The 13,500-nt window shown below is 37.4% G+C and overlaps 1 protein-coding gene across 6 annotated transcripts in view; it reads right to left on the bottom strand.

The window, feature by feature from the left end:
* The window catches only part of RGS12 (regulator of G protein signaling 12), a 98,986-nt gene that overhangs the window by 60,423 nt on the left and 25,063 nt on the right, over positions 1–13,500 (bottom strand). The window lies entirely within an intron of this gene.

Genomic DNA, 13,500 nt, shown 5'->3' with positions numbered 1-13,500 from the left:
ACAGAAAAACTCAATCTTCTCAATTTAATTTAGAGTGATCAGAGAAGAAATTTTAAGGTAACTGCAGATTAAAATGGAGGAAGCATACTTTAACAAGCATTCCAGAGACATAAGCAAATTGCTGCAATGGACAAAGTTCATTTTATGATTGATTACTTGTTCGAATAGGCACACCACTGCACTTCTGAATGCTGGCTTCTACAAGTATTTAATACCATGAAGAAATGCAATGGAAACAAATGGGTGCGTAGACAGGAAGGAATGTGTTACAAATTACACCCTCCATTATTTTAGGACTTAAGAAGCAAGTGCCCTATGATACTTGCACAAAAGAACAGTTTTACTATGTGTGGATAAGTATTAAAAATTTATAATTTTATAAAGAAAAAAATGCCAAACAGAGCTGTTTAAATACTGCATTTTGCTTGACACTGAACCAAGTGGGATGCAGAATGTATTTTCACTGTCAATACTTTAACCAAACAGCAACGCCATTACAAATATGCAGGTGACCACTGCATAATAATCTTTACACTGGGTAAGTAAAAGCACAAATGGATCAGAAGTGCCTAGAGAACTTTCCTGTGAAGGCCCCTTTGGGGTAACACAAAAAAGGACTTTTATCAATAGTGTTTACTAAATGCTCAACCTAAGTCCTCTAGGAATCACCTAGAAAGATCTAATGTACTAGCAGAGTTTTAACCAATGAGGATGTTACCCGCAAGAACACAAGAATGATTGGGAGAAAAATAACCCCACTATGTAGGGGATGCAGCTGCAAGACTAGCAGTTCACCGGAGCAACTGTAGTGAACATTGTTAGGAACACTGTTCCCAATGTTTTATACATTCTAGGCACTCATACTTGGCATTATAAACCTAATAATCCCTCAGTTTAAACAGACCTTTAGAGTTGTTGACTTTATTTCATTGAACTAAGCATTGCACGTCCACATTTTTTCCATACAGTGACTCTACTAGCACTGCAAATAAGCTCTACCAATTAGACAGTACCAGTTAATGATAATGGCTATGAAATGTCATGTGACTCTGAAAGCCCTTTAAAAAATTCATATCTCTCTGCGTTTTCACAGGTTATTTCAGCAGCTGCCAGATTCAGAATCTTGTGATTGTGTACCATATTTGTAAACCAGGCAGGCAACTCAAAGTTCAAAGGTCAAAAGCAGAAGGAATGTTAATTTGCAAAGCTATTAATGGAACGTGTTAAAATATGACACAACAGCTTTAAAAACCTTATTCAGATATACTAAAGACGACAGTTGTAAACCCACATCCATCTGCTTAGAAGCTAAACTGTGGGAAGGGGTAGAGACCCCAGATATGGTCGATCTGTTTTTCTCTTCTACTCTCCCTCTACTTCCTGCTCATATTTTCTTTTGTACATTTGTCTTCAGAGCAGAAAAAGCTGAAGAGAAAGACAGAATGACAGGAAGCCTGGATAAGTTTTAACTTGTCAAAAGATGAATAAGATTTAATATATCCCTGACTCCTAAAAGAAGAAAACGCACACAAAAAACACGAGGCAACTAGAAAGAGGCAATCCCCTGGACCAGATCCTAGTCACGCAAATTCCTAAAGTAAATTTGAGATTGGCAGAATGCACCATCAAAAATCATAAATCTCATCAAGTATTTCTTTTTTTATCTCATATTAAAGAAAGTAACAACTACTTGCATGAAAGACAGAGAAAAAATATCAGTGAAGAATATGATTTAGCTCCCTGACCCCAGTTACTGAAATAAAAAGCAGGAGTATCAAAAAGCCTACACACAAACTAAGAAAACTTTGCTATAAAATAACATGTTTTTTTCCTAATTCTCCAAATTTTCTATAATGTCTAGATATATTTATGTCAATTATTTGTCAGGTACTCAACAATAAACAGACCCCATATGAGCTACTGATTAAAAGAGGGAAGCTTCTCTTATTTACAACATTGTGGTTTCCCTCTATCAATTTTAAACATAAAAGCCTTTCCTATTGCAAGGCGATATTAACGAAAAATATTTTCAATCCAAACTGTTTGGAATGTGTTCGTGTATAAATAACTGAAAGACAAGCCGCCTTGATAAATACCAAGACTGCCCATGCAATAAATTCAGTGAAGTAAAGAGGCTGGATGCAAACTGCTGTTCCGAGTGCCCCCTGCTGTCTGCCTACACTTCTGAGACTGCTGTACACATTCTGAAGTGCTAACTTCAGGAAGATTTGCCATCCAGAAATCTACTCTAAAAACAAATATTTGGGTTTGAAAGCCGTATTGTAAACTTTGAAAAATACTTCTGTAGAGTCTGACTTTAAACTGGTAATAAAAAATACACTTTTTCAAAAATGTTTTTTAAATAATTACTATTTTTTCCTTCTGTTGATCAACACTTTAACACAACTGAAGTCTCTCCACTAACAAAAACATGCAGAAACAGCATAAATTGCACACCCAGATGGAAGGTGACTTGCAGCCCCACAGTAAATTAAAATTAAATTGCATATTAAGGAGGATATGATTAAGTGACTGAAACAGATTAAGCCGCTTCTGAATTTCCTACTACTGCAGATGGAGCCTCTAAGAATCAATAGATTTTGAGGAAATCAATGTAAAACTGAGCATGAAAACTACTAATTTTTAAGTAAACAATGCATATATGTCTTCCTAAGCCTTCCAATTGTTTCTTTCCCCTTTTCATTTTAAAAACTGATAGTTTTGCTGCTATACTTTTAGCATTAAAGACAATTATACTCTGAGAAATATAGGCATAAAGAATAAGACTAGAATGTCAAAATTTGATAATACAGCTAGGACCTTTATTTACAAAATATGTGTTTTCTGAGCAACAAGAAGCTAAAACTGGTCTGAAGTCTCTACACCTCAGAAATTTTGTATTCTATTAATATTTTTCATCTATTTTCAGTTATTTTAATAACTCATACCATCTGGATTCTGTTTCATTGGACACAAATCCAGCTGGAAGAAAAAAAAATCACTTTAGCTGCACACCTTAAAAAAAAAGCTGTAACAGTTTGAAGGTAACTTATAACTTTAACATGACATTCTTGCTTTACAGAAACGTGCAAATATAGTTAAAATTAACAGAAAGATTTATAAAAACCTTAATTAGAGAACTATCTGTGTATCTATTAAACTCACTCCACATTTTAAAAACAATACAATGCTAAAAAGAGATTTAAAACATAAAACATAAAAAGGGTGTATTGTTAATTTCATTATAAAGCTTATATAGAAAGTCAACTTAAATACTTATACTTATGAACTTTGTCTCTTTAAAACCTCATTGAATCCTTAGAAGCATTAGTTATCATATTTCACTGCAAGATTTAGCTCAGAAGACTACTCATTAAACCATATTCCTGGTTTCTGTTCACTTTAGACAAACAAAACTTTATACTTACAGACACTTGACTATCAGTAAAAGTTTTCTCCATGTATAAAGGGTTTAATAGCTCATTGTTAAGAAACAGCCCCTTCAACTTTATTATTACGCTCTTTCTGAACACATATTTACTTCTTCCAGAGTCCAGTAAAAAAATGAGGCTTCTCTGTCTGTTGCCCTATCAACACCTCTCCCATTCTCCTCCCTCCCCAGCACATTCTCCGCCCTCAATACTGGTTCTGTATCTTCTCATCAAAAGGAAGAGGCAGCTTTTAAAATGGTGTTTAGGCAGGTCCTGTGTAACAATAAAGCTTCTGTAAAGACAACAGCACGCTGCTGAGAAATCTGCTAATGTAAAACGCATTTGGTAAGGGCCTACAGGACTCTGCCTTAAACGTTTGTCCAAACTTGTTTAAGCATTGAGTCAACATCGGTTTCTCCTCCAAAGTATTCTCTTTTTTAATACATTCGCCTTTGATGAGTACATTATCTGAATGAACTAGGTCATCAATCCCTATTAAAAATACTTAAAATATAATCTAAAAATACTTTTTTTTAAAAAAAAAGGTGTTAAAACTTGTAAGACTCACAGCAAATTTCTTTCAGTTTCCGGCATGTAGGTACGTGTCTCACTATGATTACAATCACATGTATGCATATTATGCAATCTATCTCATCCTACCAAAATGCTCCGTGTTCTTTTGAGTAAGCAGGGCATTGGCATTTACAAGGATCGCGTTCCAAGTGAAACACGATTCTCGTAATTTTCAATACCACACCTACTCTCCAGACAGACCAGCAATATCTGTGTATTTTCAGAAAGAAATGCACACACTTTCTGCCCAACAAATAATGCTTAAATACCATCCTTCTGCAGTTCCCCAGTCCAGAGGGAAGCAGAGGATGGGATTTTTACTGTATTTTTTTAAGTATCAAAACAGATGAAATGTTTTGATGATTTAATATTTAATAAAAAGCAGTAGCTCATCTAGTAGAAGCTCCACAGGTGACTTTTTTTTTTTTTTTTTAAACTTCACTGGACTGATAAATCCATGACGACAGTGAAAATTAAATGGTACCAACTCCTAGCCAAAATCCCAGCAGTTTAAGCATGAAGACAGGGTCAGAAACAATTCACGGATAGCTACAGTGTTATCATTGTGCCATATGTATTCTGTGATTATACTCCAGAAATACCAATTCAGTTCATTCAATAAGGCCTTAATTTATTCCCTAACATTAACCAGGTCTCACGGAGAAAAAATCCCTCCTTACCCCCATTAGCACATGACACGACAAAAAGACATACCAGGTAACAGGAAGAGCAGCTGAGGGAGGGCAGGAACAGAGAGGCATGAAACCAGCCACCCAGTTCCTCATTCCCACCCGGGAATTGTACAGGCAACCTGTTTTGCAGCAGAAGCTCTAACCAGGAAAGCTGCAGGTGCGCTCTCCCTCAGCCAGCTGTAGCACAAACAGTAAATGCTCCCAGAGCCCACGACAGTTACGCTGCGCTAGGAGACACTGTGGTCAGCAAGCCCTTTACTTACAAACAAGTTTACACCAAGTGAAAGGTAACGCGGCTTCCTGTGCCGAGAGCACAATCCATAATCCCACAGTTAAGGAGAAGCAATGTCCATCCTTGAGTCTAAGGACATAATCAGTTCAGAACACGCGTTTATCAAACCCAGTATTATGTTTCCAGTAGTGGCCATACATGGATGTCTACCAACGAGTAGCACAGGGCAACATACAGGACATTTCCCCAATTACATTCTCCCCAACTCCCGGTTTTCTAGTTCAGGAGATTTCCTGAACCTGGTGTGGCTTGTCTCCTTAATAATCCCCAGTGGCTCTCTTTTCCAAATACTTGCCCACTTTCCCCCCAGGACATGCAAATTTCTTGCATCCACAGCACTCAGTGGTGAGGTGTCCCACAGACCGACTCACCTCCTGCATGAACAATCGTGTTCTTCTGTTTGTTTTGCTCCTGGCTCCAGCTACCCTTAATTAATGGTGCCGACCTCTTGTCCCGAAGGAGACAGTGAGCAGTCAATCCCAACTACTTTTTCTATGCCACCCATGGTTTTGTACTTTCTTACGCCTTTCTGAACCTTTTCTACTTCTAATATATCATAACTTTTTTGAAATAAAGAGACCAGGTGTGGGCAAATCACAGATGTATACAATGGAATCATTGTGTGGTTTTTTTCCTCTATTCCTTCCCTAGTAATTCATAATGTGGGATTTTGTTTCATTGCTACTGTACTGAGCTGATGTTTTCATGCAACTCTCCCTTATAACTCAAAGACCTCACTCCTCAGAAGCAATAGAGGAAGCTCAGAGACGTATATATCATTTGATATATGAAGCTAGGGCTATTTTGCCATTTATATTTGGCTATAATAGCCAAAGCTATTTGCATTGCTTTACATTTATCTGCATACATTTTCTTCTGCCATTTTGTTGCCCAGTCATTCAGTCTTATAAAAGCAGCCTGCTCTCATCTTCAGAGACTGCTCTTGTCCTTATTACCTTGAGTAACTTCACCTCACTGCTCATCTTCTTGGGAGGAGCCTTAAAAGAGGCTCTTGAATCAACAAGTGTAACATAAGAAACTGAAGCAAGGGCCAGCCTTAAGCGGCAAATAATTCTGGGTTTCGATAACAGACCCCAGTGCAGTAAGCTATTATTCTGCCTTAATGTCATGTGCCTCATGAATTAGGCCCAGAAGAGTGAACAGTTTCAGTTCAAAGAGAGTAAGCCCAATTTTAAAAGAACACTAGGTACCAAAGGTTACAGAGAAAGACATCCCTGAGAGGTCACCCACCTACCAAGAGTCCCAGTTCTGTGAGCACTGACTGTTTCATCACTACTCAAGCAAACCAGAACCAAAAGAATGGAGCCAAAACCAAGGTCTGATACCTTGTATTGCTGAACTAAGGGATATGACTCCTCTGTAGCTTCAGGTGGTTACTTTAACTTGCTCACCCTGGCTGATCCTTGCAGTTCCACAAACGTGACTGCATCAGAGATGTTGACAGCTTATGAATTCACCTGCGTCCATTTAATCACACATCTCAAGAATGGCAGTACTGGCTACTGACAAGAAGTAAGGCCTGCTGCCTGAGGACTTATGCAGAATACAAGTTCGTATCTAGTCCCTGAAAGCATATACTGTGCCTCTGGTTCTGTGACAGAAATTCCCTTGTGTTGGAGAGCCAAGCCCAGAGGCAGTAAGGCTTGGACAGCACTTGAGTGTCAGGGTCAGACAATGTACTGACTGCTTCCTCAGGGAGAAATTTCTCCATACAGTGCCAACTGTCTTTGCACATATGGAGACTGAATTCCCTATGGAATCCATCCTAGGCAACACTTGGTTTCTTCTCAGGCACCAAAGGCACGGGATGAGGACTGCCGTGATGAGCACTGCCGTGATGAGCACTGCCATATGCACCTCACAAAGGAACTAGAGATGAGATCTAGCTCTCAGCACATTCTCTGACTGCTCCGCTTTTTTACATGCAAATTTACATGGCAAATTTCTCCAGAATCTGAAATAAAATAACCCAAAAGCAGGAGAAAACAGTAAACAGTAAAATTACCAAAGCATGGTCATTTTACCAATTGCAATAACAGAAAACAAATCCCATTATTCTCAGTGTCTGGGGAAAAAATCACACAGTTTAACATTCTGGATTGTATCTAGAAATAAGTACCTCCAATTCACGGTAAAGAGGTTACACACAACTGTACTCATCTGTTGATCAACCCACCTTTGTCAAATACTTTACAAAACAGCGTGAAGAGCTTAAGAACTTTCCACGATAAAGTCCATAAATGTAAGGAAAGCTTAAGAGCATATATTGGTGATCTTTTCAAAATTATGGTACAGTATAAAATACCAGCAAAGGCTTAACATTAATGCTAGTGCACAATCTGTGGAAAAATAAATGTATACTGCTAGCATGATGTTTTCCTTCTTTAGGGAGTAACAATGGATATAACTGAAGTACCTGATAAGATCACACATGCCAACATAAACGCCTGAAGAAGATCCTCTAGAACACACTGAAAAGAGTTTGAAATTCTTAATAGAGCAGTCTAGAGAACCAAATGTGAAAAAATTATGCTCCTGGAAGTCTTTAAGACACACTAAGAACGACAACAACCAAAAAAAATGTCTTAAGAGATAACACAGGCATCATCCAGAATGTGATGGTGGTAACCTACAGACACACTGGCTATGTCTGTACTAGTCAAATAAATAGCACCATAAGCTATTCTGTAGTTCCAAAGACAGCTGGTGCTTTCTGGCCACTATCATATCACCAAGCTCTCCCAACCTCCTATCAATCAAGTTGGTTGCACCCAAACTGCCTGCTGGGCACAGTGGTGGTAGCTATTAGGGCCAACTTCTAAACCATGTCCGAAATCATTTGAGAAAATACGCTAGTTGGGGCAGGACAAAGCCACATAAATGACAACTCTAATAATGTGACAGTACAAACATTGCAATCTCCTGCCTGCCCCCGTGTCCTGGCACTGTTTCATTTACCAGCACAGGTGTGCACCCACTATCCAGCACAGTAGGTAAACAACTCCAGCCAGGACTGTAACAGTCAAAGGTCTGAACACGGCAGAAGAATGCCTGGCAGAAACCACTGGATGCTTTCAAAGCCTTACTGATCAGCTCCACGACCACATATGCTACCGTAATTCAAGGTAAAGAAATAAATGTTTAATGTCATGACTAACTTAACAATATTTAAAGCTATATATTGTAGTTCAGCAAGAGGGTGGGGGCTATTATAGCAAGAGACTGTAAAATTGCTACGCACACATCTTACGCTTTGCACTGTTTTGAAAGCTGACCCCTGGTGGCACACTCCGAGAAACAGGACCTGTCATTCACTACTACTCCACCGAGCGACACCAGACAGGTTCTAGCAAAGGGGAAAGAGAAACAAAGAGCCTAGGCTATGATCACAGATCCATGAGGCTTCCAAAACAGCAGCATTAGGGGCTGGGCTGTGTTAGCATTCAGACTTCAGAATATCCGTATATGAGACAGGAGTAGCCCTTTAAGAATTCTATTATTAGCATGCTAAAAATACAGAACTACCTTTTACATACAAAAATGGAGATTTATTCCTGCATGCAGGTTTGTTTTTTTTTTCCACAACTGGCCTTTTCTCCACCTTCATGAAAGCAGACAGCAAAACTGTCAATTGGTCAGTTACATCTGAGATAAAAATTAGGACAAAATACACGCAAAAGATGCAATACTTAAAGGTAGTACATGGTGGAACCTGTGTATACTGGCAGCCCATGGCAAGTTATCATAGCTTAAAAAAATTGGTGAAACCTACAACAAAAATATACATTATTTTCAAATTTTAAATTCACAATTATAAGCTGAGAATGAAGAGGCCTCTTGATTTAAATCACGTAATTAGACTCGCCATAGTGGTGGTGGTGTGGCCGTGGCAATGATCTAAGAACGTCAGAGAAACAAGCTCTGCAGGGAGAGTTAATACTTTTTATTAGATCAGCTGACAAGGTGGGAAAAGTTTGGGGCATGTTTACCTCTTCTTGTCTGATTTTCCTAGTATACTAGTTGGTCTAATATAAGCTATTATCTCCCTGTGTAAGCTTTGTCTGATTATTTAAATCAGTCAAAGACAGGTACCCACTTAAAAACTCATTATTAAGTCAAATGAGCATTTAGGGGGGTTTGCCACCCACAGATGCCAAAGCTAATATCCAGCAGAGACATGACATTCATTAGTATAAAAACCTCATACCAAAGAAATGTGTTGTATGCTTTCAATTAGCAGATGAAGTGCAAAAAAAGTTGCTTCAGTGGGATTAACAAAACAGAAAAAAAATCAAGCATTATTATCTAAAATAACAGCTAATAATACTACATTATTAATGGCTATAATTAAGATAGAACATGCTAACAAAATTCCTCACACTGATTTTTAAAAGGAATATATGATACATTCCAACTTTGAAAACATTATGAAACTCTAGAAATTTGATCCAACAAATGTTCTTTTTCATATAGGATATAGCTTTAAGGTTTCCAAAATGGGATGAGGACAAGAAGAAAAGAAGCAGCAGCCATCTTTTTTGTCCTGATATTTAGTTAAAAGAATGAATTTAGTCTTTAATTTTAAAAAGATCTCTACATTAAAAGATTATTTAACAATACTTGGAGCTTGACACTTGTTTGCCTAAGAGATTATGTCTCTCATGATACTATTCTGCCCTATTTTTAACAACAGAGAAATACCAGAAGTAAAAGTGCCACAATGATTTTCAGGAAACACAACAGCTTGGAATGTTCTCCTTGGCAAGGAGGAACCTAAATTTGTTGAAGTCAAGGGAATACTGCAAGGGTCCCCCCTTTTTACAGACCTCAAGAAAAATTAAGATACGAATGGAATGAGCTACAGTTGAAAGTGTTATAGAATCTGGTTCCAAAACTGTTGATGAGTAAAAGGATTACTCTGTTTAATGTAAATTTTCGCAAAGGCAGTGTTGTAGTCTCTGCAGTCTCACAGAGTCGCCTTTAATGTGTTTATAAATCTATAAACAATGTCTTTGCCAGGACAGAATCATGCAAGAAGATGAGGGTAGTAGCACTTACCTACAGGGAAGAAAAGTAGGAAGAAAGATAGGCTCATGCTCTCTGATTAGTCCAAATATTAAATAATCCTAAATCATGGCAAGTTCCATTTAGCTGAAGCTACACCTTGCAAATACGAACCAGCAAACATGCTATAAAGTAAAATTGGTGGAAATCACAGAATTTTAACATGGTTGTTAATGGACACTATTTCATAACAACAAATGATTCACACAGGAAAAATTATAACTACATACAAATTAGGAGTCTGTTCTTAATAAAAACAGATTTCTTGTAATTTAATAAAGAAAAAGATCTAAATACATTTCTTGTGAAAACAACATAATTAAGGCATATACTAGACTCACTAATTTTCTGAATTCAGTTCCAACTTACAAGATAATCATATTCAGCCCTGGTGTGAACAAGCACAGTTTCCACAGTGCAGGAATAAAATTCTGTATTTTGTGTTTTGTGAGACATTTTCCATACCATAGTCATAGCATAACTGCATCCATTAATTTTACACTCTTATCCTATTTTGATCCCTGCAGATTTAAAATAATCTTGTATACAGATTCTATTAGTAAAAACAGCACCAAGAGGTTAATCCTACAAACTTGTCTGTTTTCTTCTCTGTATAATACAGCTTCTGCAGGTAAGAGGAAAATGCTTAAGGAGGAGCAACTGTATCATTACAGCTAATTCTAACCTTATAAGAATATTTATTGTCTGTGCATATATAGCCAGCCGTAATCTAACAATTTAAAAGAAAAAGTGACATATTCTCTTGCAATCATTGTTTTTATTTATTAAAATAATATATTAAAAAAATGTTTTATTCTTAGATAGATTTAAAAACAAACAAACAAACAAACAAACTGCAAAGAAATCATGCCACCTTATGGCAGAAGACAGCAAAATTGACGGCTGGTATTTCACACACTACAGCTCCAAAGACAAGAGGAGTAAGCTCATACTTTCACAAAAAATCCAAATACAGCCTTCTTCAGACCCATAAGCAAGTGAACAGTGTTCAGCATATGCCCATAAAAGAAACTGCATGGAACCTACTTATACTGCTCAATTTAGAAGACTAAGTTGGATGCCAGCAGGAATCAAACCCACAAGCTCAGAGAAGCATATTCATTTTCAAACTTCATGTTTGGGTTAGTACCTTATCCATTCTGCTAAGATAACTGGAAAAAACACAAAAACAACTGAGTAGCCCATAGAATATGTTCATGATCATTATTCCAAAGGTGGAGTCTCTAAGAATTTCCTGGTATTGTTATTTCCTCTTCTAGCAACTCTAAATAGATGGGCTGAAATAATCTAAACATGTACTAACAACATTGTGTTCTACTACGCTTAGTGTAACAGTACGTGGAAAAAGTGCTGCAGTAGCAACGTTAAAGTTAGAACCAAAATCAAAACACCTCAGCACTATTTTGACTTTGACTTATGAAGTTTTTGAAATTCTGCTCTCAGTTGGTATTTCTCCTGGTGGCTAGGATATCATTCTTTTATGACATGCAGAGGGAAACAAAGAGATTTCAAAGTGAAAAGCAGCAATTGACAGAGAGCAGTCCGCACCCAAATAGCTACATGTAGTAAGGGCATTCATCCAAATACAGATTTTAATACAGATTGTTTCTTTGTCCAATTCATACCATGACCTAGAATGTAAGGTTCTGCATCCAAAGTAACAGCCTTAAGAACTAGGACATGGGGTAATGCAGAGAGCCTCTCAATCCCTCCTGTTGGTGCTACTCAATTTATATACACTAACGAATACCAACTAAGACATAATGGGAGAAAAATGGACTTTTTAGGCCAGAGACTATGACATCTTTCTGAAATGAATGGAAAGTACCAAGTCCCTATTTTAATATTTATGCAATGTAAAACAGCTTCTACAACAGAAATTAAATTATATCCTTGGTGTTCAAAATATGAGATAGGCAAATAAATCTCTATGAAATTTGAATCTGGAAGAACGTGGTGTGAGCCACGTTTTTCCTACTGCACGTGAATTACTAGCACTAGGCTCTTAGATATTCTGAGAGGATTCTCTCTTACTGTGACCAGAAATTCTGTCAAAACTGGTAATAGATAGTAGCAAGCTTTTTTAATTTAGAAGAGTCAGCATTTTCTGATGAAGAAAGATGTAGCTAGATGGTTCCCAAACAGCTTTAAAAAACAGAGCAAGATCCTCTGGATAAAGTTACGCACTTACTGTATTAAAGTTATGAGTGCAAAGAAATGAAAAAGTACTTTCCATGACTAGAAAAAAAAAGACACTTAAAAGCTTCAGACAACAAGATAGAAATAGACCACAATGAAAAACATCCTTTAAAACATCCAAGAAATAAGTGATTAAGGTTCCTACCTGCATTCCCTAAGCACGCCAGAAGCTGCTTCCATATATTCTGTTCCCTAAAATCCAGTGCACTGAGCTTCCCTCTCCTTTAGTTCAGTCAGTCAGTGAAATGCCGTTCTTCCTACATTTTCCCACAGCAGGAAACTCAGAATATCTCCCTCTTTTCTCCTCCCATCTCAAATGCTTTTTAAACACCTCCTTCCCATTTAGAGGAATCAGTATGCCACATTCCCTCCCATGCCGAAGAGCAGTATAATATGTATTACATGGTTCCTATGCCAAGAGCTCTGCACATATTTTTGTTTCTCCCCAACCATAAACCTTCTTCCAGATAAGCATGATAAAGGGATAAGGGAAAAATCTCTCCATTCACCCTCACATCACTATGGGTCAGGTTTTCCCAAGGAACCACACTAGAAGAAAAGATATAATTCCTACAGCTGGTTGAGGGAGGCTCTCAGCAGAGCAGGAGGAGCAGCTTTTTAAATTCAGATGGCTTTCCACTCCTTGTTTTTACCAAAATCAATAAGGTTTGGCCACTGAGGCCCAGGCATCAGCTGATGTTATACCAGATGTGAAACAGCATTATTATATTACACTCAGAAAGACTCAAAAATCACCATAACCAATGGCCAACACCCAGTTGATTAGGAATTCCCTTTTCTCAACTGCTGACATATAAGGAAGAAAAAGCTATATAATTTTTTTTAAAACTTTTCCATACTCAGTAAGCTACATTCCTTAGGAAGTTATGTAAAGAGCCTGGTCCAGCAACAAATTTAACCCCCCAAAATTTTCTCAGTGCAATGATCATCAGCTGAATGAAAAACAGAATGTGATGAGCATTTGATTTTTTATATGATATCATGACACAATGATTTCTAAGATATGATGAACATTTTGAGCAGAAAGACTGTATTGTTTTGCTTTACATAACCAGCTGCGATGGGTAAAATAAAGTCAAAATTCCCCAAGGAAGAATGGCCACTGCTGGCATCAATGTAAACTATTACAGAAACATCGAAAAAGTCAGGTGATATTGAAATCTGTATTCCCCTCACATAAATGTCA

The sequence above is a fragment of the Mycteria americana genome, chromosome 4 (assembly GCF_035582795.1).
Source record: "Mycteria americana isolate JAX WOST 10 ecotype Jacksonville Zoo and Gardens chromosome 4, USCA_MyAme_1.0, whole genome shotgun sequence".
In the NCBI taxonomy this organism is placed as follows: domain Eukaryota; kingdom Metazoa; phylum Chordata; class Aves; order Ciconiiformes; family Ciconiidae; genus Mycteria; species Mycteria americana.
The sequence above is the reverse complement of the archived record's forward strand: the minus strand, read 5'-3'. Positions and strand labels throughout refer to the sequence as shown.